Source organism: Schistocerca nitens, chromosome 1, assembly GCF_023898315.1.
Source record: "Schistocerca nitens isolate TAMUIC-IGC-003100 chromosome 1, iqSchNite1.1, whole genome shotgun sequence".
In the NCBI taxonomy this organism is placed as follows: Eukaryota; Metazoa; Arthropoda; class Insecta; order Orthoptera; family Acrididae; genus Schistocerca; species Schistocerca nitens.
This window is the reverse complement of record NC_064614.1, coordinates 1,247,743,734-1,247,767,409: the sequence shown is the minus strand read 5'-3', so window position 1 is coordinate 1,247,767,409 and position 23,676 is coordinate 1,247,743,734.

Here is a 23,676-nt window from a genome sequence, read left to right as displayed (position 1 = left end):
TTCTCTGCAACTAAGATGAAATGTCGAAAATGTTAAAGGACTTTATTTAAAGAAACAGCCAGAAAGATAGAAAATTGAGATTGTACGGAACCTATTGTTAGCAATACTAAGGTAACTAAATAACTTATTGTGCTCTCAAATGCAATAGTGCCTACTTATTACTTAAAGTATTTCTATGCTATCCATCTCATATTAATAGCAATAGAAAGAACGGTGTTCTTATAGTTCTCATACATACTACCAGAGACTGACTGCATGCCGGCAAACGTCATAATTAAGGCAGAAGGCTCCTTGCTATTTACCTTGTTTGTGATTCAAATCCAACTTCTTTTAATGTGTGATGTAGTATAGCAAAGAATTTTGTAATGCACACTAAATAAACGAGACTGTTTTGGCACAAATGGTCATTATTATAACACGACAGAATATAATTCCCCCCCCAGGGGGTCCACAACTCTTTTGTGGATACATGCGTAGCGAGCACGGGACCCCGAGCTAATGTGCCCTTCCTTCCTTTCCGGGCTGAATACCTTCCCTTTCCGCATCCTTCCCCATCCCCCATCTTCGCCACCCCCCCTCACCTCCGCCTCTTCCCTGCCCTTTCTCCCCTCTGGGAGTATCTTTTGTGCCTACGTCCGGAGACGGACCCTCGAAACTGCAACAAATTCTTTGTTTTCTCCGCTTGCAAGTCCTCGTCCTTCCTTTGTCCTTCCCTTTTCCTTACCTCTTCTCCTTGCCCTTTACTCCGCTGCGGCGTTTGAGACCTCTATTCCTTCCCTTCCCTTTGTTTTTTCCCTTTCTCTTTTTTCCTCCCTGTGCGTGTCTGAAGGCCGACCCACGCATTTCCATGCGTAGCCGGTGATGCGATAACGCGTAATTCCCCGCCCCGGGTAGGCAGATAGTACACGTACGTACCCCCTGGTAACGGCCAGGCCCAGGGAGGGGTGATTACCCGAGCTGATACCTTCTGAAAGTGCCGATTGGTCCCTCTGTCCGTTTCTCGGGAGGTGTGTGTGAACAATCGCCTAAGGCGGGAGTGCCCTCAGAGAGGGCCCCCACAAGGAAGGAGCGCGCCATCGGAGACGCCGGTAATCATGGGGGATACTTTAGCAATGGTTTCCTCTTCTTCTACTATGTCTGTTCACAAGCGTAAGTTCAATGAGTCTCAGCCACAGACAGTCCTCCCATCGTTGCCACAGTTCCTTGTTGTTTCTCAGTCTGATGAAGGTCACGACTTATCCACGGTCATTCCTTTCAATATTCAGGAAGGTGTCGACGCAATTGCAGGTCCTGTAAGGTCTTGTTCCAGATTACGAAATGGCACCTTGTTGTTAGAAACAGTCAGTGCCCTCCAGGCACAAAAATTGCTGCGTTCTTCACTGCTACACACCTTCCCCATCCGGGTGGAACCGCACCGCACTTTAAATTCCTCAGGGGGAGTCGTTTATACACGCTCCTTCGACGGATTGTCCGACGAGGAAATTCAACACTACCTGTCTGACCAGGGCGTAACGGCTGTTCATAGAGTCATGAAAAGGGTTGACACGAACATCATTCCAACCCATACTGTCTTCTTGACATTTAACGAAGTTCAACTCCCATCGAAACTCAAAGCAGGCAATGAGATAATTTCCGTTCGCCCTTACATCCCAAACCCTACGCGTTGCTCTCGGTGTCAGCGGTTCAATCACACCAGCCGGTCCTGTTCCAATCCGGCCAAATGTGTTACGTGTGGCAAGGATGCCCATGAGGGAGCTTGTCCAGCTCCATCCCCTCGTTGCATCAACTGTATGGATGACCACGCTGCTTCCTCTCGAGATTGCCCCATTTTTAAAGACGAAAAGCTCATTCAGGAAATCAGAGTGAAGGGAAAGGGGTCGACCTTTGCTGCTCGAAAATTATTCGCCAGTCGAAAGCCCACCGTGCCTCAGACAGGAAAATACAGCACTGTCCTTGCCTCTCCTCGGCCAACAAAGGTGGCGGCCACGCAGACTTGTGATCTCACCTTTAGTGCAACGGTCGTCAGATCGGCCAGCGCAAAGATCGCCCGTTCAGCCTCCCCACTTTCGCTTGCTCACTCTATGGCTCACCCTTCATCGGGTTCTGCTAAATCTCGAGCCCAAAAGTCAGACACCAAATCTTCGAAAAAAGAGCATACTCGTGAATTTTTACGTACCCCAACTTCACAACCATCGGTTCCTCCTTCATCTAAACATCATGTTTCCAAGAAGGCTAGTAAGAAACCCAGTTCATCTCCTTCTCCGCCAAGGCTTGTCTCATCTACAGCACCACCTGGCGGTATTCGCTCTCGGCCGTCTTCTGTGTCGCCGAGGCGCACAGCTGGTGGCCGATCAACCGGCCGATCGCTGGTGGCAGGAGCTGCTCCTGAACAACCTATGGACCAAGATCTTCTGCCTTCGTTTGAATGCCATTCCATGCTGTTGGTCGCAAGCTCTGAGCAGTCGTTGAGTTGACAGCAACCTGGGTCACATTCCTCCATTTTCTGTTTACCCTTTGTCCATTATCCACTGGAATATCCATGGCATTCGAGCCAATCGGGATGAATTGTCGATCCTCTTACGATCCTACTCGCCGGTCATCTTCTGTCTTCAGGATACAAAGCTGTGTCCCCAAGACCGCTTTGTTCTCCCCCATTTTCAGTCCGTCCGATTTGATCCCCCCTCTGTTGAAGGCACTCCAGCACATGGAGGACTTATGATTCTTCTCGATGATACTCTCCAGTATCACCCAATCCCCTTAAACACTTCCTTCCAAGCTGTCGCTGTCCGTCTTTCCCTTTCTGGATACATCTTTTCTCTTTGTACTGCATACATTCCATTGTCCACACCAATGGTACGAGCTGCTCTCCTCCATCTTCTTGGTCAGCTTCCACCCCCCTATTTGCTGGTTGGGGACTTCAATGCCCACCACCCGCTTTGGGGATCTCCACATCCTCGTCCGCATGGCTCACTATTGCTAGACGTCTTCCACCAAGCGGATCTAGTTTGCCTCAATACTGGGGACCCTACATTTATGTCTTTCTCCACGACAAATATCTCTCATTTGGACCTTTCGGTCGGTACTGTTCCGCTAGCTCGGCGCTTCAAATGGTTCGCCCTTGATGGTACACACTCGACTGGCCACTTTCCATGTGTCCTTAGACTGCAGCCTCGACTGCCATATATGTGCCCGCAACGCTGGAAGTTTGCCCAAGCCGATTGGACACTTTTTTCGTCTCTAGCGACATTCGATGACCGTCACTTTCCTAGCGTCGACGATGAGGTCACACATATTACAGACGTTATTCTTACAGGTGCGGAACGTTCAATACCACGCACCTCGGAATTGCCCCGGCTCCCCCCAGTTCCTTGGTGGAACGAGGTATGCCGTGACGCAATACATGAGCGGCGACGTGCTCTTCGCGTTTTCCGCCACCATCCTACTTTGGCCAACTGTATCCGCTATAAGCAGTTCCATGCGCGATGCCGTCGCGTCATCCGCGATAGCAAGAAGGCAAGCTGGAAATTCTTTACTAGCTCATTAAACACCTTCACTCCCTCCTCGGAATTTTGGAGTCGGATTCGACGGTTATCTGGCGCGCCTAGTTTCTCCCCGGCCTCTGGGCTCACTGTCGCGCATGATACGTTAGTGGACCCCGTCGCAATTTCTAACTCATTGGGTCAACACTTTGCTGAGATTTCGAGCTCTTCAAATTACCCGCCAGCGTTTCTCCCGAAGAAACGTGCAGCGGAAGTGCAACCTCTTGCTTTCTCCTCTCAAAATCGCGAAAGCTATAATACTGTTTTATCCATGCGGGAACTCCAACATGCACTCTCTTCTTCTCGCTCCTCCGCCCCAGAACCGGATGGTATCCACATCCAGATGTTGCTGCATTTATCAACTCATAGTATGCGTTACCTCCTTCGCCTTTATAATCGAATTTGGACTGACAGTACTTTTCCCAGAGGATGGCGGGAAGCTATCGTCGTTCCTGTTCCCAAACCTGGGAAGGAAAAACATCTCCACTCTAGCTATCGCCCCTTTTCTCTCACGAGTAGTGTATGTAAGGTTCTGGAGCGTATGGTGAATTGCCGTTTAGCTTGGTGGCTGGAGTCCCGCAGTCTTTTAAAACCTGCCCATTGCGGTTTCCGAAAGCATCGTTCTGCAGTTGACCATCTTGTTGCTCTCTCCACTTATATCATGAACAATTTTCTCCGGAAACGCCAAGCAGTAGCAATATTTTTTGATCTGGAAAGCATACGATACCTGTTGGAGGACAGGCATCCTCCGCACACTGTTCTCTTGGGGCTTTCGAGGTCGGCTGCCACTTTTTCTTCGCGAATTTATGACAGCGCACATTTAGAGTGCGGGTGAACACTACTCTCTCCCGTACTTTCTCCCAAGAAAACGGGGTACCCCAGGGCTCCGTGCTAAGTGTTGTACTGTTTGCCATTCCCATAAATCCAATTATGGACTGTCTCCTTCCCGATGTCTCAGGCTCCCTCTTTGTGGACGATTTTGCGATCTACTACAGCTCTCAACGGACCAGCCTTCTTGAACGACGTCTTCAAGGATGTCTCGATCGCCTCCACTCTTGAAGCATCGAAACCGGCTTCCGATTTTCGCCCAGTAAGACCATTTGTGTTCATTTTTGGCGTCGTAAAGAGTTTCTTCCACCCTCCTTACATCTAGGACCTGTCAACCTTTCGTTTTCGGACGTCGCTAAATTCTTGGGTCTTTTGTTTCACAGAAAACTGTGCTGGTTCTCCCACGTTTCCTATCTTTCGGCTCGCTGTCTGCGATCCCTCAACACCCTCCGTGTCCTGAATGGTACCTCCTGGGGAGCGGACTGAGTGGTTCTTCTCCGCCTCTATCGCACCTTAGTGCGCTCGAAATTGAACTATGGAAGCATAGTTTACTCCTCTGCTCGGCCGTCTATTCTTCGGCGTCTCGACTCTATCCACCACCGTGGATTACGTTTAGTGTCTGGAGCTTTTATGCTGAGACTGCTGAACCTCCGCTGTCCAATTGGCGAGCAGTCCTTCTGAGTCGTTATGTTAGCCGTCTGTCTTCCATGCCTGCTAATCCGGCCCATGACATTTTTTTCGACACCTCCTTGTATGTAGGGTATGCAGGCCGCCCTTCCTCCCTACTACCACCAGGATTCTGCTTCCGTCAACTGCTCCATTCTCTTTCCTTCCGCTTTCCTAAAACCTTCTTGACAACTTGGGGTACAGCACCGCCTTGGCTCCGTCCCCGGATCTGCATGCTCCGTGACCTTTGTCAATTTCCCAAGGATGGTACCCCTTCACTTGTTTATCGTCGGGTATTTGCTGCTGTATGTGCACAAATCAAGGAAGCCACATTTATTTACACTGATGGCAAGAAAACATCGTTAGGTGTAGGGAGTGCCTATATTGTTGGCGACACGCCAAATCAATTTCGGCTTCCCGACCAGTGTTCGGTTTATACTGCGGAGCTTTACGCTGTTCTCCAGGATGTCCAATACATCCGCCGCCATCAGCGGATACAGTATGTTATCTGTTCAGATTCTCTCAGCTCTCTCCTCAGTCTCCAAGCTCTGTACTCTGTCCACCCTCTGGTCCACCGGATTCAGGACTGCCTGCCCTTGCTCCACTTGGGGGGCGTCTCGGTGGCGTTCCTCTGTCTCCCAGGACACGTTGGTATCTGTGGAAATGAGGCGGCCGATATAGCGGCGAAGGCTGCAGTGTCTCTTCTTCGGCCAGCTATTCGATCGATTCCCTTCGCCGATCTACGGAGTGTTTTATGTCGTCGTGTTGTTCTTTTATGGCACGCACATTGGTCGACACTTCCCCATAATAAATTGCGGGACGTGAAAGCTCTTCCCTGTGCTTGGACCTCTTCCTCCCGAACGCGTCGTTGGGAGGAGGTAGTTTTAACTAGACTCCGGATAGGGCACTGTCTTTTTAGCCATCGACATCTTTTAAGCGGCGATCCTCCCCCACTCTGTCCCCACTGCTCTCAGCTGTGGACGGTAAGACACCTTTTAATTGAATGCCCCTATTTTAATCCGTTACACGCCCGTCTACAGCTGTCGCCTGATATATCGTCCATTTTAACAGATGACACGCGCTCGGCCGATCGCGTTCTCGAGTTTATTAGTGCCAGTGAGATGACGTCAGTCATTTGAAGCTCTTTTTGGGGACAACCAACCCCTTTCTGTAGTGGATTTTAAGCTTTCCTTCTGCTTTTAGTTTCTCCGATTTTTTGAGTTTCGTTCCCATTGCTGCTGGTTTCCATTTTCGTTTTTTACCGTTTCCTAAGCCACAGACCGGGCGCTAATGACCATAGCAGTTTTGCGCCCCAAAACCAAAACAAAAAAAAAAAAAAAATCGTCATAGTTAAGGCAGAAGGCTCATTGCTATTTACCTTGTTTGTGATTCAAATCCAACTTCTTTTAATGTCTGATGTAGTATAGCAAAGAAAATTCCAAACTCTGTCTGGTCCCTTAGATTTCTCTGTTCGTAGTTGCTATGTCTCATATCCGGTCGTGATCGAACATGATGACGACACAAATTAAGTGGCAATGCGAACTCTGTTCTCAATCTTGAGAACGCTACGCCTTCTGCAAACGTTTCCAGGCGAAATATACATAAACTATAACTTGCAGTACTAAAGTTTTTTGGAAAGTCTTTGCTCTTCCCGCCAAGAAGTGGTGCAAAACTCAACAGATTTCTGAATCTTCACAAGAGAGTAATAATTTGATCAATATATATTTTAAAAAATTCCCCCGTCTCTCCTGTGGATTCCTACAGCTGTCGCCAAATCCCAGCTACCTGTCGCTATCGTTTTCTACCTCCATATTCTTCCCTGTCTTCCCTTATATCTTTTTTTTTTTTTAAGACCTCCTTTAATCCAGGACTGGACAACCTTCGATCTTCCTCTTCTTCCCTGAGGTTACCTAGTAATATTATATTAGTATCACACACGGTCAACCTTTATGTAGTACATAAAACAGTCTAACAGTTGGCGTGGTAACAGTAATTCCTCAGTAGAGCACTAGCAACGCGCATTTTTTATCTTCCGCATTGTTCGATCTCCTTAACCTTCTCAGTACCCGGACGGCAGCCATCGCACACTCTGACAATACACTGGGCTCTTCCTAGGTTGTGTTGTCAGATGCTGTACTTATTACATGTTGCTGTCAAACGCATATAAGCGGGTCGACTTCCGGAAAGTTTCACCGCCAGCATGAGCTGCTTCCTTTCGCCCATTGGTGGTCCCCAAAACATGTTGGAAATTATTTTTCAGTGTATTTCACTAGACTAATTTTATGACTTTTAGTAACTAACTTTATTTTATTCTTCATTCAACCCAGGATCCGGATAACATTTACGAGGGCCACTTTCTGTTGGTTGACATAGACTGACTGGAACATTTTTATCCGAAAAATGATTGTTCGTGATTTTCACACACGTCAGATCCGTTTTTGACAGTTGTTCCAACAATTTCCCTGAACTGAATTCATAGTACAATTCTCACATATTTTCCAGAAAAGAACAACTTCGTAGGTAGATGAATTGTCATGATATTTTTTCTCATTGTCAGTTTTCTTTTTGTCGACAACATTTGTTTAGCACTCGCCAGTGATCGTTCTAATTTTACTGGGTAAAGGTGCAGAAGTACAGTAGTATCGTCCAAGCCAAAGAAGACACGTAGAAATATGCAAGTTGAGACATATCGTCTGCAAGAAACGTTGTTTGACGTACTGTTGACGGCGGGGTCGTTATATGGAGAGCACAAACGCGGATTGGACGAAGACTCAATAAATCTTCCTCTCTTAAGAGGAACGAGGGGAGACGCAAATCTGGGTGGCCGGAAGAGTCGTGTATTTTAAGTGAACCCTGTTAGTGATCTATAAACATAGAAATGTACACACACAGTGTATCCATACATCCACAACCAGCACAGATCTTCGTAAATAGAAACTCTTATGGGAAACTATGCTTCAACTGCAGCAAACTTAAGACGAGAAAACCAATAACAACTGGTTATAACAGCTGTCGATGATGAGGATGCCGAGAAACGTGTTGTCTACCTCCTCTTTATAGATGGGTGGTAATGTTATTTAACTAGCTCCTCTTTCGTTCACTGTGGTTACCAGATTTATCTACACCAATTGTTCCCAACCCCAGAAGGTCTGTCCCCTATATTTATTTCATTTATTTAATTTCCTTTCAAAAACTTTTGACCATAATCTGCAATGCATATTTTAGTAAAAGAGGGTTGTCAAATGTAGAGTAATACAAAGCTACAGTGCTTCAAAGAACTTGGTACCCATAACATAAATTCAATTTTTGTTATTGGTACTAAAGAAAAGTAATGTCAGCTCTAATTTCATTCCATGTGTTAAATTTCACATAGGTATAGTGGACTTTTTCAAACAGTAGTTGGTATGTTACGCCAAAGACGTTCTCACATACAAGCACACAAGAGCCGTGATCATTGGGTGCTAGTAGCATTGTCGTTGCAGTAAGCATTCCAATCGTAAGAGCAGCTAGTGTGAGAGTAGCTAGTGTGAGAGTCGACTGTTGAGTAAGCTACTCAGTCGGTGGAAATGGCTGGCAGAGCAGAGATAAAGACATACAGAGAAGGCTGTATTTTCAATAGTTAGCCAATACCTTTACGATGACACAAGTAAACTATCATGGCTAGTCTAATTCTGATACTATAGTCCACACTTTGTATCATGTTCGATATCGATTACTAAACTACCTCCCTTCAGCACTGCTGTACGTGGTGTTGCCTTGCCGTTGCGTTTACTCTGAACGCACCGCCATCTGACAGTTACAACTTGTTGCGTTCCTCTCGGTTGACGTCCATCTTGAAGTGGCCTTTAACAGTCGCACGTTTCTTGGGCGATCTTGTGTTACATAGTCTCCTACTTGCCCTAGGTCATCTGAACTGCACAGAGATGTTGAGTGAATATATATTGAAAATCACTTGTTACCCACGTGTAAGGGCTAATGCCAACCTCCGAACATTGATTGTTCTTGTAACAAGGACCGTTCGTTTCACTGGTATGACTTCAAGACGGCAATGGTCAGTAAAGTTCCATTACAGAAACTGGATGTAGCTTCCCATTGGCTTTCACTGCATTTAATTTAACAGACGCTTGGGATGCTGGCTATATATAGATTAACTCGGCCTGTTGCATCAAGCGTGCGATACATTCTCGCTAAAAAGCAGCCAAACTGCAGTTGAGGCGTTGGTAGTACGAACAAATAACTCTCGCTTGGAAGTTCCCTTGGCTGTTAATGACTGGCCCTGGCTAGCAGGACTAACGCACTCGGCCGCTGTTTCCATTACAGACCTGACCTCTCGGAATGAGGTGTATTGTTTACACCCGATTCTCACAACCATTATTTGTTGTATGAATAAAGGGTCCCCGTAAATTGAGCATGAAGTTCCTTTTTCACGTCTTTCTTTCCATTATTATGTTTCGAGTCGCTATGTGGAGTTTAATAAACGTAAACATCGTCCGTAGTAGTCTGTAGTGCGATGCTTGTTTAATCGTGTGATTATCTGATTTAGAGTAACCGTGATTGTCAATTACCTGTAAAACCAAGATTAAAAAGCACTCAGAATCTTTATTTTGGCGCCTGACCATGATTTAGTCCCAATTAGCTGATCGCACGATTAACATAGCATTACAGCCTACTACAGACAACGCTTCAACAGACCTTTTTAGAATCTCCTTTCCCTTACCTTTAGAGCTTCCGATCCAGGTACTTAAATGTGTTGAACAACTTGTGGTTCACTAGGATGTATGGTTTATGGAATGAGTCAGCCGTTTCCTTTGCGGATATGATACGTAGTGTGTTGCTCAGCAGGCACGAATAAGTTTAATGATGAGCTGTAGTAATAAAATTAACCATATGTTCCCTTTCCATTTTACAGGTGTCTGGCATTCCCCACATTGCCGGAGTCACCGTGGAATACGGGAGTTAGTCTCTCATCTGTAAGGTGGTCTCCTGTTGCTGGAACAGGACGCCGCAACCAACGTACAGCGGTAGGTGGACATTTCGCAAAAATCGAAGCGCACCTTAAAGACCTGACGCCCAGGAATGTTAACGAAAGGCTTCCTTCTACCGAAGGGTAATGCACGCCCACGTGATGTCAAGGCTGTGTAAACTACGCTGCAGAAGTCTGGCTGGGAAGCCTTTACATACTGTCCACACATTCCGGACCCCTCCACATTCGATATCCATATTATTGGAGTTATGAAGAAACGCATTAGTGGCAATCTATTTGCTTCGGACGAAGAGGAGCGCGCATGGGTACGTTGATGGTTTCGTAGGCAGCCGCAAACATTTTCAATAAAGGCACTGACCGTCTTGTCACACAGTGGGATAAATGTTTTAACTGTTGCGACGATTATTTTAGAACATCTTACTTTCCTTATGCCCATCTGTGTCATTTTCTTTTGACTGTCTCGTATACTCAATGACTACGTTAGCTGATGGGTCCTGCAATTACTCGTCAGATTCTTATCTCCTGCATTCAGAAACCATGAGCGTGAGGGACGCCGGCTGAACAAACGGCAAACGCCCACGAAACAGACCAGTGTCTGCTGAGTCGACACAGCAGGCTGAGAAAATTATTGGAGAGACTGACTGCTGCAGCCTCCGGTATTTGTCTCCACTTGAAGCAGACTGCTAAGGGAGTCGGGCATAATATTTTTCGTTCATTCTATTCAGGGATTTAAAACTTTTTATTGCAGCTTGTGGTCTTGCGGTAGCGTTCTCGCTTCCCGAGCACGGGTTTCCGGGTTAGATTCCCAGCGGGGTCAGGGCTTTCTCCTGCCTCGAGATGACTGGGTGTTAATGTGTCGTCATCCATCATCATCATTCATCCCCATTACCGTCGGAGGAAGGCAATGGCAAACCACCTCCACTAGAACCTTGCCTAGTACAGCGGTGCGTTTATCCCGCTTTGTCCTCTACGCCCCTCGGAGTATGGAAGGCCGGCCGAAGTGGCCGTGCGGTTAAAGGCGCTGCAGTCTGGAACCGCAAGACCGCTACGGTCGCAGGTTCGAATCCTGCCTCGGGCATGGATGTTTGTGATGTCCTTAGGTTAGTTAGGTTTAACTAGTTCTAAGTTCTAGGGGACTAATAACCTCAGCAGTTGAGTCCCATAGTGCTCAGAGCCATTTGAACCATTTTTTGGAGTATGGAACCTCATCAACAACTTGGTATTCGGGGGTGCATCTGGAATCGCTGTTCGCATAACTGAGTACCTGTGTCTCAGGTTCCTACGGCTTGCGAATGGCAAGCGAAACGCAGACGTTCATCGCTGTTGCCAGAAAGAGCGAACACCATTTGCAGCGAAGCATCTCGTAACGAAGTATTCTCAAGCGGCAACTGGCGAATTGCGGTGCGGGGTGTGTCCCTTCATCTCTGCCGTGGGATCCAGCGAGATAAGGAGGGGGATAGTCTTAAGTAAACAGCACGCTCTCCACTAGCAGAGGTCAGGTTTCCCGGACGCTATAGTCTTGCATTGTGTTGTTGTGTTGTTTAGGGACGAGGAAATCTCACTATTTCCTGCAGTACAAAAATTCTGACATCCTTGAAAGGAAAACTGTGTGGCCAACAGAGGAGGGAAACAAAAGCATTTAGTTTGGGCTGCTTAGCTTGTAGTTATTTCACGTCAGATAACCCAAGTAAACAGGCATTACAAGACAACAGTGAAGGCAGAAAACGGAATCTCCTACACAGCCTGTGTGTCTGTCCTCGTTGCAATGGTTACAACAGTGGAAACAGAATATCAAGCTGCAAAAGAGAATGGATTAACTAGCTTGGCTTTTTGACAAGAGTAATGAGTAAACACCATAAAATCGAAAATGCATAGTCTTGGGTTCACCATTTGTCACCTGAATTTTTAGCATTCATGACCAACACCTCTAAAATGCCTGGTTTAGTATGTAATTGTAAAATGTAGCTGCCTAGACATAGCATGGATATTTTAGACTTCGTTATCCGTCAATAATAGGATTATATGAAGGGCATATTTCAATATTGATAAAAGTCCATTACCTCCTCTTTTCTGCTTATAATGCTTCTGCAATTAATGATCGAAACAAATAGAAAGGTTCATCTCTAATCTCTAGCAACAAGCCATATGCTTGGATATATCTGGTATTTCAACTGCAGATTTTTCAGCGCTCATTAGCTTTAGGACTCTGTATCTCACAATGAACAAAACTGGACTTGTACCACTACTGAAATAAGCCCTTCATATAGGCGATTACTGTTGCTTGTAACACAGAACATACATACAGAAGTTATGTACGCTATTCTTAACTACATTCGCGAAATATCTTCAGAAGCACTGTTCTCTACTGTGTCGCACAAACGTACTGCTTCAGCAATGCTTTGTGGCGAAAGTCAACGCTTAGAAGCAGTTATGCTGAAGGCCAACACTCAATTTGGAGTCGCAACACATGGGAATAGGGTGTTAATGATGGTAGTATCCCGTAACACAAAGATTTCTTCATATTAGGAAGTCCTGCAAATGACAGCCATTCTGGGAAGGGAGGGGGAGGGAAAGAAGAGGAGAATTTCACTGCACGTCGACATAGTGAGAAGAATGGAGGCCGGGGGGGGGGGGGGCGGCTTGGGGAATCACACTCCCTTTAAGCGATTCGTGAAACCATAAGGGACATCGGCCGCGATGCATTGGCGGGAATTTCAGGTTTGTCTATCTGGAAAAGGAGTCCAGCATCCTAAAGCACTGAGACACCTCGGTCAGTAATTTGTTCGAGGCACACTGGAACTCCAGTATTAGCAAGGAAAAGAAAAATGTTCTCCACGTGTTGTGGTCAAAGAGGGTGTGGCGCGAAGCATTAAGAATTTGATGCGATTGGGGAGTGGGGACGCCGTTTCGAGGAAAATATAGGTGGACACGGGGATTTGCGGTCGCAGCCGGTTCACGGAAGACGCTGCCAGGTGTGTCTCCTCTGTTGCGCGTCATGTCCAGTACATCCCGCCCTCCCCCACCACTCAATAGCTGCGTCAACGTCGCGCTGGGGGAGATACAAATTCCTGTGCTTACTTTCCTTCCGGATCCACAGTGCGGCATGGTGGTGTTTAAAATGGGAAACGCAAATTGTTCAAGTATTAGTCAACATTTTCTAGTCTCTGAATAAGTAGAAAGCAGATTTGGGCCCCGGAATATGTTTGAAATCGCATTACATGAATCCATGCATAATTTCTTGCTACATATGTAAAACGAAACAAAAACAGTTTCTCATATTAAATTTTCTTGAATAACATTTCGATACGAAATTCTTAGGTAGCGCACGTTTATGCCATAATAATTATTTTTAACATTTTGGAGCGTTGTTTGCATATGATTATGAGGGAAACTGTTTTTATTTTAGATACTAATTCACAGTTTTAGCTTGTCGAATTAAATCTCAACAGTATTTTGCATTAGATCTCCAAAAATTAGAAACTTTGTTCCTGCAGTACAATAAGACATTATTGATGTTTAAGTTTACTACTGTCAGACATTCCAGTTTAATGAACAGAGGTTTACAATTTTCTGTTTATCAGACTCAGTTATATTTTTTCTGCAAGAGTAAAATGTCATACACAACTATTACCCAGAAATAAAATTCCATATGGTATGATACCCCGGAAGAAAGCAAAATATGCTGATATAACATAGTTATTCCGAAAAAATTTAAAATTTATAATTAAATAAACAGCCGTTGAAGGCATAATAATTTAAGATTCTAATTCATGATGGTTAGGAATCCATTTGAGGCTGAAGTAATGTACTGATCTGAGCTTTTATTTAGAAAACCTATGTCGTCAGCATACCATTTTGTGTAAGAATTTGAGTAGACAGGTCATAGTTGTTGTTGTTGTTGTGGTCTTCAGTCCTGAGACTGGTTTGATGCAGCTCTCCATGCTACTCTATCCTGTGCAAGCTTCTTCATCTCCCAGTACCTACTGCAACCTACATCCTTCTGAATCTGCTTAGTATATTGATCTCTTGGTCTCCCTCTACGATTTTTACCCTCCACGCTGCCCTCCAATGCTAAATTTGTGATCCCTTGATGCCTCAAAACATGTCCTACCATCCGATCCCTTCTTCTAGTCAAGTTGTGCCACAAACTTCTCTTCTCCCCAATCCTATTCAATACCTCCTCATTAGTTACGTGATCTACCCACCTTATCTTCAGCATTCTTCTGTAGCACCACATTTCGAAAGCTTCTATTCTCTTCTTGTCCAAACTGGTTATCGTCCATGTCTCACTTCCATACATGGCTGCACTCCATACAAATACTTTCAGAAACGACTTCCTGACACTTAAATCTATACTCGATGTTAACAAATTTCTCTTCTTCAGAAACGATTTCCTTGCCATTGCCAGTCTACATTTTATATCCTCTCTACTTCGACCATCATCAGTTATTTTACTCCCTAAATAGCAAAACTCCTTTACTACTTTAAGTGTCTCATTTCCTAATCTAATCCCCTCAGCATCACCCGATTTAATTTGACTACATTCCATTATCCTCGTTTTGCTTTTGTTGATGTTCACCTTATATCCTCCTTTCAAGACACTGTCCATTCCCTTCAACTGCTCTTCCAAGTCCTTTGCTGTCTCTGACAGAATTACAATGTCATCGGCGAACCTACTCCGAATTTTTCTTTTGTTTCCTTTACTGCTTGCTCAATATACAGATTGAATAACATCGGGGAGAGGCTACAGCCCTGTCTCACTCCTTTCCCAACCACTGCTTCCCTTTCATGCCCCTCGACTCTTATAACTGCCATCTGGTTTCTGTACAAATTGTAAATAGCCTTTCGCTCCCTGTATTTTACCCCTGCCACCTTCAGAATTTGAAAGAGGGTATTCCAGTTAACGTTGTCAAAAGCTTTCTCTAAGTCTACAAATGCTAGAAACGTAGGTTTGCCTTTTCTTAATCTTTCTTCTAAGATAAGTCGTAAGGTTAGTATTGCCTCACGTGTTCCAACATTTCTACGGAATCCAAACTGATCTTCCCCCGAGGTCCGCTTCAACCAGTTTTTCCATTCGTCTGTAAAGAATTCGCGTTAGTATTTTGCAGCTGTGACTTATTAAACTGATAGTTCGGTAATTTTCACATCTGTCAACACCTGCTTTCTTTGGTATTGGAATTATTATATTCTTCTTGAAGTCTGTGGGTATTTCGCCTGTCTCATACATCTTGCTCACCAGATGGTAGAGTTTTGTCATGACTGGCTCTCCCAAGGCCATCAGTAGTTCTAATGGAATGTTGTCTACTCCCGGGGCCTTGTTTCGACTCAGGTATTTCAGTGCTCTGTCAAACTTTTCACGCAGTATCTTATCTCCCATTTCATCTTCATCTACATCATTAATCATTAATAAAAACAATAAAGTTATGAGCATCGATTCTTGCTGTACTCCTGGCCTGACATAAACCAAATTTGACTTCTTGCTTCCAATGTGCGCAAGTTGATGGCGCTTCCCTTGGAAAGATTTAAACATATTTCTTCTGTTGCCACCAAAACCATAATAGAATAGCATTTTCAACAATGTATCATGGTCTACGCAGTCAAAAGCTCTACTCTGGTCACAGAACGTAGCATATGCGTAGCCCCATGAAAAAATATAAAACAAATTTTACTAGGGAATCCATTGCATCAGTTGTGAATTTACGTTTTCTACCTCAATATTATCACTAATTGTATTTTATGTATCCATACATACACTAACTTGATAATAAATGTTTCAAAAATTTCAGCTAGTACAGGGGTTGTGGATATAGGACTGTAACTAGTGAAGTTGTTCTTTTTCCTTTTTTTTATATGCACGGACAAATCTAGAAATTTTTATTATGTCAGGCAATTTATTATCAACTAGCTTTTTACCTCATTGGAAGCTTCAATTATACTAATCCAATGGGCCATTTGACATAAATTTCAGCTTGATACCACTACCCCTTCCTGAACACGGATAAAAAAATGATATAAATACAAACTACAGGTTTTTGTTACGGCATTAAGTCAAGCGTAGGCACCCCAGTCGGAAACGATAGAGCGGAAAACGCCGTGACGTCAATCAATTCCAAGCTAACAAATCACATGCAGAGATTGAATTTGTCCAGAGGTTCCAGGTGGTATGGCTTGCAATGTCACACTTAAAGGACGTGACATATTGCTCTAAAGGATTTCTATTTTTATACACAGACCAGGAATCAAGCAAAAGCAAGTTAGTTTGACCATCTACTCGCCAAAAGCAGTGGTCATACTGTAGTTATTTTCTTATGCCCATTTTCCCACTTTTTCTTGGTGTGACGTAAATATTCCCTACTGCCATTGAAAGATCACGTACACGAGAAAGAATCTTAGGTGGCAGAGCAGCTCCATCCAGATTAACAGTTGGCGTATGTGTATACGAATGCGTTAAGGCACTGACGCCACTTGATACATCTCTCTTGGTACCACCAATTTGCAGGGTTGCTATAATGTGCATTTCCTCTTCAGATCCCCATTGCTCGGAGTTGAAAATAAATTCCGTACGGAACGATGGGAAAGGTTTCCGTCTACTAATTTTCGGTCCGACCCCGCAGTTTCCCATGCATCGTGAAGTTGATGAATTGTCCGCAATTTAATTAACTTACGTCTTCCAATTCTGTAGCACTGTTTGAAGTTCCGCAACCATCCACTGGTTCTCTTTAAATCACTGTAATCTATATCGTGCGGAATTTGATGTGGATATCGTAGTAGGCCGTTATCATGCATATATAGTAAACTGCATCGAGCATCCTTCAAATTCCCAAACACGAGTTTTTGTAAAAAGTGCACCCTGACTTTCGTTTTCCTTACGCACAACACGGTCATACTCCTGCTGTCTTAACTGTTTTTAGTTGCTTTTTTTTACTACGCTGCGGAAGATTTGCATGTGAGTAATTATGTTTAGCAACCGCTCCTAGGACAACTATTGACCTTTACTACGTTTCAGTGGGGGTGGAATTTGTGGCTCCCTCTCTCACATCGATAATTCACTACATGGCTCGACACCTGTTTCAATATCACTTTCACAGGTTATGTACGAATCGTCATAATTGTAGTGAGCATGAACATGGACCAAACCGTCGAAAGTATTAAGACACAACACATTCCACTGACCCGTCTTACAGAAATGCTAATATTTCATCTTTCAAGTCACTACTATGAGAAATTTCGTAGCGTCTTATGACGAAATGTCAATTTCTGCAACTGTTGTAGATTTAACACAATGTCAATTTCGGCAACTGTTGTAGATTTAACACAATGTTTGCTTTGTTTACCGTTGCCATAGCCGTGCTTTGTATCAACACCACTAGCACTGTAGCAGTGTTGTGAGTCACTCGTCGACAAAACAATTCAGTACGCTTTGGAGCATCATGCTGTGCTCACCATTGGGTACGTACATCTCTCCTCCCCCCCCCCCCCCCCCCCCCGCCAACCCTGTTGTCATTAGCTGCCAGTCTTGTGGTTGCATAATAGACAATATGTGGGGTGCCGAATGCCGTAAACGTTATCGGCCTTTGGCGACCTCGCTGTCAAGCGGTTTCTTGCTAGGAGCTTAAACTTGTTTCACCGGCGAGGAACCGTAGACCTTAGTATGTGACATAAATCTCAGCTTGATACCTCTATTAGTTCCTAGGTAAAAGGGCTCTTAACTGCCAGATAGACGTATTATATCTCTATCGACTGAGGTACGCAACCGTAAAAACAGATTGCTACATCCCATCGCCTGAGAATTAGAATCTCAGAAACGAAGAAGCTGACAGCCTGCTTGTGTGCTGCTGTCGTTAGAATCCGTGGGAAAGTGGTTGAAAGACTACGTATCCACGAATACACGGCAAAATGGTGGACGCTCGCGTCTCACCACAAACCGGAGGCTTACTCGGTCTGTAAAGCATGTTAGGCGGCGATCTGTGGTAGATCTGGCAACAGAGCGCAATGCTGATGCAGGCACAACAGTGTCTCGGAGCAACGGATTGGCGCACGTTGTCAAATTTTGACATCTGCAGCAATTATGTGAATCGGACAATGCAGTCAACTGCGATAGCAGTGGGCACGGCATCATCGAATTACACCATGGATAAGTGGAAACGCGTCACCTGGTCTGATGAAATCCATTTGTTACTCCACATCGATGGTTGTCTGGATAATTCATCATACAAACGAACAACTGCTCCAAGTATGTATCGCGCCACCGACGCAGGACTGTGGGTACGTGTTACGCTAAAGGGGGATGTGGGGATGGGGGAGCATTCGTCTGGGGTTTCATGGAACCATCGGTAGTAATCGACGGCATCTTGACGTCTCTGGGCTACGTGATCTTAACAACATATCATTTGAATTTCTTTTTGCTTATGTTCCCGACACGATGACATTTTCCAGCAGGACAACAGCCCCTGTCGTAAGGTACGAATCATGGAACAGTGGTTAGAGGAGCGCGATAGCAAAGTCACCAAATTCTCCGTATCATAAGTGTGACGCTATCGTGGCGCGAGCTCCGCTCCCACAATACACCGGCCGAAAATTGATGCCAATTACGTGACGTGTGCTTAGGCGTACCAGAGTTTGGGCGAATCCAGATCAGACAGAACAGCTGCTGTATTTCGTTCTAAGGCAATATTAAGCAACTGGTCGTAATTTTTCGGCTCGCCAGTACCTGTGCAGATGTTTCCAGCAACGCAGCTGACATACGCAGTTACATGCACAAAAAATGAAACCACCTCACTGTTTCTTTGTTGACGTGCATATTTAAACTCGTCTCATATGAAATACAGTACTGCACTAGAAACTGCAGAAAACTGTGATGTGGTAGGTGCTCACCAAAGTCCAACTTAAAATGAAAAATAAGTTTGGTCACCAGTAGTTGACGTGATTAGGAAATATTGATCTTGAAACCCAAATGACCACACCCTTAGAACAAATGAAGTAGAGTAGTTGATGCAGACCTGCTGTAAATGCAGTTTGTATTCAGTAACTTGATACATCGCGAGTACACATGCACACGGAAATATAGTCCACTGACTTGACACCAAAAGAGGTATCAAGCCTACTGATTTTCGCCTGTCTGTGGAGCTAAATGTTAGTAAAACAGTCTGTATACACTGGTTTTACTTTTGAATTCCCTTTTAAATTAAAAATCACAAAATTTTTCAGTATTTCTCCCTTTCGTACCACAGGTAATACCTAGTTATTGCCTGAAAAGAAATCTACAGCTGTCCAAAATTACTCAGTGATAGCAGCACCTCTTGCAGTAGTTTCTTATTAATCTCCCACATTAGTAAAGATATTGGTGCTGGTGTCTCTTCGGTAATTCAACATACAATTATACCACTTTCTCTCTTGTCTTAAGAATTCCAGTCACACCTTTGATATGTGTCCGTAACTTTAGGATCCAAGAAAATTGCTCCATTCGAAGTATATCGATCTGCATTAAACCGAGAGTTCATCATTCCTGTGCTTGCCATCTTTGTGATTTTACGAACCTCACTAACAAAGTTAATATATGGCTTTCAGTCGCTACGAGGAAACGTTCAAATTTCGTTCAGTCTTTCGCAAATGAACTCTGAAATTCAACGAGGCAGGAAATAATTTCCGCTATTACTTCAAGTGAAGTCATTTAAACAAACTGGAATTCAGCAATATAAAATACAATTTACACATACTGTTTCCGCTGCTGTTCTAGACGTAAAGAGTGCGAAATAAAGTGATAGCTACACCTCCATTAATATGGAGACCCCTGCCCCCTGGACTTTTCAGGTTCGAACATCGATTTATTTCTACGTAGTACGGTAGTTCATCAGGATCCACAAATTAAGAGAGAAATTGTCACCAGACCTCACATGGAGAGGTCAGACCTCGCAATCCATCGTTCTACACGAGCGTCGGCGTGCTGCACGGGGGCTGCTTGTAAGTCAGTCAAGTGTCGTTTTTCGAATAATTGGAGATCAAAGTTAACGACGCAAAATCACACCCAGACCTGCCGAATCGTTAGAAAACTCCAAAATAATAAAATATCTGAAGGTATTTAAATCCGTTTTCGCAGCTGCGAGGAAACGCGTATCGCTTTCGTTTTATTCAAGTAAAACATCATTGCTCTGTAATGAAAGTTGTCTATTTCGAATTTGGCTTGCTTTCTAAATCAGTATTTCGATATTCCTTGTGCGATTTTTGTTCACATCAGGAACGCCGTCTGCTTGCAATTTTTTTGATATATTTCCTCATTTGGCATTGCTGTTTTCATCAAATCCCATATTCCAATGCGGAGCTATATATTTCTTGATGTGAAAAACGGCGTAGTGAAGCATTACTAATGTTTCTTTACATCTTTCTGGCTGAATATGTTTGTGTGTACTGAGAGTAGCGTTGCCAACCTAACCAATATGTTTCCTTTTGATCTAAGCAAAAGTGTGAAGCGGCGATGCTAGCCACTGTGTCAAAGCTTGGGCTGAACTAGTTATTCACCAAAGGCCGCGATCGTCAATGCAGGGACCCAGCCCTGTGTACACTACTCATGTCCTTAATTCCCCGAAAACTTCGAACATGGTTTTCTCTGAAACGGTAAGTAAACTACGGATAAGCCCAGATACGTGTTCGCTGATTTTTGACTGCTCCCACTGAACGAAGTTCAGGTTATGGCACTTCCCTGTTCTCCTCGTGAATCCCACGTAAAACGTATGGTAACTGCTTGGCGGCGTAGCATTCGATTCGGTGTGGTTCAAACTCCATAGGAGGTCCCATATATGAGACGCCGTAGGGGGCTGGCGAGAGTGGCCTGGAGCTACACTGCGAATGGAACCGACTGCTGGCGATCGCGCCGCGGCGGAGGACTATCCACGGCCTCTTAGTGTGCACGTGGCAAGCGAACGCAAAGTAGACTCAGACAGCAGCTCCGTCTACGGACGATGGCAGTGTTAATGACAGTGATGGTGGCTTCTTGTGGCACTTGACAGCGTTAAGCCCTCAAACAGAAAGCTTGTAATGAGCACCGAATCCAAACACACGATTTGCTAACGGGACGCGTGAAGTCTTTAGGGGGAGCGCCTGAGGACCGGGGGCCGGCAACCCGCATAGCGCAGGCGATGGGCCGGAAACAGGTGTACCCGACGACGCAGGGGCCCAGCCCTGCATGCGCTACACATGCCCTTAATTCAGCGACAGACATCAGTATCACGTAGCTGTCACACATGCACGTTCATCACAGTTTTTAATATTTCAGAAAAAAATATTTTAACCAAAGTATTGCACAAATTTTCCCACGGCTTTCATTTTCTTCCCAGACAATGAAACACGTAGCAAGAAACGCGACTAGAACCGAAGCACAGAGAAGTTGACTTCGATCTCTAAGCAAGGATGATACCGCTTGTTCTTCTTCTAAGCCTCCATCCTTGTTAACAGACTTGGGTTTCGCTCACTATTCACATCTTATATGGCCTGTCTGTACTACCACATCTTCTTGGCCAGAACACCAGTAAACAAAATATTTCCTAATATATGTTTGCAGCGGCTTAGAAATGACTAATTCTTTAGTTTCTCGGAAAATATTAGGTCGTATGCCTGGTATCTTGATATAAAATTCACTTATTTTCGATTGCGTTATCAACACACACCAAAAAAGTTTTACGTCACCCCGGTTCCCAGGACTCCTGAAGATAGACGTTGACTGTGCATATTGTATCACAGACACAGTCTCTTTGACTGTTCAGAGATGTCACTAAACCCGCCCAAAGATGTAAACAACCATGCATGAGGAGCGCCTACTAGATGCAGGGGGTCCGACAGTCGATCAGTCAAACCACCAGGAAGGAGGTACACTCAGCTCGTGTTGTCTGTAGTTGAACCATGCCTGGACGGTCAATACCGCGGTTGGATCGCGTCCACGTTGTTACTTTGTGCCAGGAAGGGCTCTGTCAAGGCATCTCGGAGTGAAACAAAGCGATGTTATTCGGACGTGGAGGAAATAGAAAGACAGGAACTGTCAACGATATGCCTCACTCAGGCCGCCCAAGAGCTATTACTACTGTAGGAGATGATCCGTACCTACGGATTATGGTTCGGAGGGACCCTGACAGCAACCCCGTCATGTTGAATAATTCTTTTCCTGCAGCCACAGGACGTCGTGTTAAGACTCAAACTGTGCGCAATAGACTGCATGATGCGCAACTTCCTCCGAACGTTCATGGCGAGGTCCATCTTTGCAACCACGACACCACGCAGCGTGGTACAGATCGGTCCAACAACATGCCGAATGGAATACTCAGGATTGGCATCACTTTCTGTTCACCGATGAGTTTCACATATGCATTCAACCAGACAATCGTCAGAAACTTGTTTGGAGGCAACCAGGTCAGGCCGAATGCCTTAGACACACTGTGCAGGGAGTGCAGCAAGGTGGAGGCTCCCTGCTGTTTTGGGGTGGCATTGTGTTCGGCTGACGTACGCCGCTGGTGGTAATGGAAAGCGCCGTAATGGCTGTAAGACACTTGAATGCCATCCTCCGACCGATAGTGCAACCATATCGGCAGCGTATTGGCGTGGCATTAGTCTTCATGGACGACAATTCGCGTCACCATCGTGCACATCTTGTGAATGACTTCCTTCAGGATTGCTCGACTAGAGTGGCCAGCACGTTCTCCAGACATGAACCCTGTCGAACGTGCCTGGGGTAGATTGAAAAGTGCTGTTTATGGACGGCGTGACCCACCAACCACTCTGAGGGATCTACGCCGAATCGCTGTTGAGGAGTGGGACAATCTGGACCAACAGTGCCTAGTTGGTGTATAGTATGCCGCGACGAATACAGGCATGTATCAATGCAAGAGGACGTGCTACTGGGTATTATAGGAACCGGTGTGTACAGCAGTCTGGACCACCACCTGTGTGCGGTGGTACAACATGCAATGTGTGGTCTTCGTGAGCAATAAAAATGACGTAAATGATGTTCATATTAATCTCTATTCCAATTCTGTGTACAGGTTCCGGAACCCTCATAACCGAGGCAATACAAAACTTTTTTTGATGTGTGTATTAAGGTACCTGCAAAATGATGCTGCGTCATGGCTCTCCAGAACGCTATTCTGATTGCCTGCACCCTATCACAGGAATTACTATGGAATGCGCCCCCTTCCCACCCCCCACCACTCCTCTCTACACTACTGCGTTAAACGTTACATAAGCTGGCCTCTCCTTGGCAGTCTCCAGAGTCAGAAGCAAGTTTCAGGAATTTATTGTGCTTTTAAAGGCCTCTCAACAAATATCCAGACTCCAAATGTTACATAGTAAAATAAAAGCCACCAAATGCATAGTTTTAAGGTACCTATTACACTTAGAACACAGATATTAGTTGTATAGGAAGTTGTTCTAAGACGGACATCTTGATCTGGAAACTAGTAGTATGATGTAAACGACTTCACACTACCTACAACTTATTAACACACATATGATGAGAGATTTTCGTAAGTACTACTCAGCCAAACAGCCTGACGCAATAACTTTGTGCTCAACTGTGGATAAGTGTCGAGTGCTTCCTCAGGTTCTCGCATAACTCGCCGTGGTTTCCAGTTGCTGCATGGAGCCGTGGCGTGAATTCTGTTCAGCGCAGCACCAGGA